The sequence below is a fragment of the Macadamia integrifolia genome, chromosome 1, assembly GCF_013358625.1.
Source record: "Macadamia integrifolia cultivar HAES 741 chromosome 1, SCU_Mint_v3, whole genome shotgun sequence".
NCBI lineage: Eukaryota > Viridiplantae > Streptophyta > Magnoliopsida > Proteales > Proteaceae > Macadamia > Macadamia integrifolia.
This window is the reverse complement of record NC_056557.1, coordinates 22,355,892-22,357,760: the sequence shown is the minus strand read 5'-3', so window position 1 is coordinate 22,357,760 and position 1,869 is coordinate 22,355,892. Positions and strand designations below refer to the sequence as shown.

General features: G+C 34.3%; 1 long non-coding RNA gene across 1 annotated transcript in view; it reads left to right on the top strand.

Annotated features, from left to right (window-relative positions):
* The window catches only part of LOC122081609, a 22,714-nt gene extending 21,133 nt beyond the window's left edge, over window positions 1-1,581 (top strand). The window contains exon 3 of the long non-coding RNA XR_006141142.1: window positions 1,122-1,581. This is a non-coding gene — a long non-coding RNA (uncharacterized LOC122081609). The remainder of the gene's footprint in view (window positions 1-1,121) is intronic.
* Window positions 1,582-1,869: the final 288 nt, after the last annotated feature.

Below are 1,869 nucleotides of genomic sequence, written 5' to 3'. Positions count from 1 at the left end.
AAAAAAAAAAAAAAAAAAAAACCAAAGGGCAATAGGAAGATTCAAGTTAGATGGTAATTCAGATGGACTAATACCCGAATCAGGAGGATGAGGATCTGAAGAAACTCTTGGCAGGTCTTCTTTGCTTTTCGTCTTTACAATAGCAGCTTCTTCTCCTTATCCCCTCTTTCAATTTCCACCTCTCCCCTTGTTTCATGTTGAGCCTCTTCCTCTACTCCCCCTGCTTCTAATTTCCACACTTCCTCAATATTAATGGGTTTTCCAGTTGAATGGTGGGACAGGTAAACACCTCTTCACTTCTTCTCTGTATTTGAAGAGGTGACATCTGAGAAGAAAAGAACGGAATAGACTCATAAAAAACATAATATCCTTATATACCATTTCTGAGAAGGTGGATGATTACAGTTTGTTGCCTTTCTCAATAGATGAGTAACCAAGGATTATAAACTTAAGAGACTTGGGCTCAAATTTTGTGCGGTCAGACTTCTGAACATGGACATAAAACACACAACCAAAGACTTTAGGTGGAAGAGAGAAAGGGGGAATGTTACATGACCTAAAATGCAAGATGGCATATGATCATTAAGGAAGGTGGCAGTAAGCAAGACCTCGGACCAAAACATTTTTGGAACATGCATGCCAACTAATAGACACTGCATAATTTCCAACAAATTGCATGATGGACTTGTAAGACAAATTAGGACTTCTAGTAAAAAATTCCAGTGTCTAGGTCTTATATTTGTAAGTTACAGTTTTGTGAATGACTTCTTGTGTGAAAAAGAAATGTTCTTAGAGCAGTAGTACCATGATTCTAACATAAAGAGATGGGAGTTGATCAATTATTCTATGGCTTCCCACTTACTACTGCTTCCTTGAAAATTATATGTTTGTATTACTATAAGCATATGAATTGGATTATATGGTATTTAGAATTTACGGGAATGCCGGTCTTTGAGCATGTGAAATGCTGCAGATGAGTCTGACAATATATTTTTTTTTTTATCCCAATTTCCAACATGCATGTGAAGCTTGCAAATCACCCTTGAAGATCCATATATCTTTTGTCTTGTTATGATAGCCTATTTTTTTCTATGATCTATAACAGATTGTTCTTTTCGCAGATGAGAGAAGTCATAATTAAGTTTCAAACCTTACTCAATGATGGGGACCTTGAAGGATTATCTGTGTCTTTGAATGACAGTTGAAACTTTAGATGACGTCCAAGAGGATTACATGTTAGAATTTTAGACTGAGAAGTCCCTGATGCTGGAGAAGATAAATGAGCTTGGTGATTGGGGAGATGTATAAATAATATTCACCTTCCTGGAGTGGGATAATTCATGTTAACTGAGTGTGGAATATTCAAAAGTTATTTATGTCCTACGATGTGATTTTTTTTTAGTCACAGAAGGAATGAGATCTTGTAACGAGTTTTATTGTTTATTTTTCAATCGGACATGATATACATTGTAATATTATGTGCTGTAAATTAATTTTGGTCGATTGTACACAGATTTTCTAACTAACATACTGGATCTTGAAGTATAATGGGAAAAGTAATGGTAGTGGCTTCACCTAGTAGTAGTCAGGTCTTGGGATGGAAATCATGGAATGAAGTGTTTTTTTCCCCTTCATTTTTGAGGAATTTTTATGTAGTTGTTGAAACATCTCAACTTCAGTGTGATGCTTTTTATTATATATATATATATATATATATATATATACACACACACACGCAAATTTGCACGGGTAACGCATTAGATAAGTGGCAAATAGAAAGTAATTTTAACCTGCAAATTTTTAATATTTATGCTTTTAGAAAGTACTTTAAGTTTTAACCCATAAATATTTTTTCCTAATTTTACATAC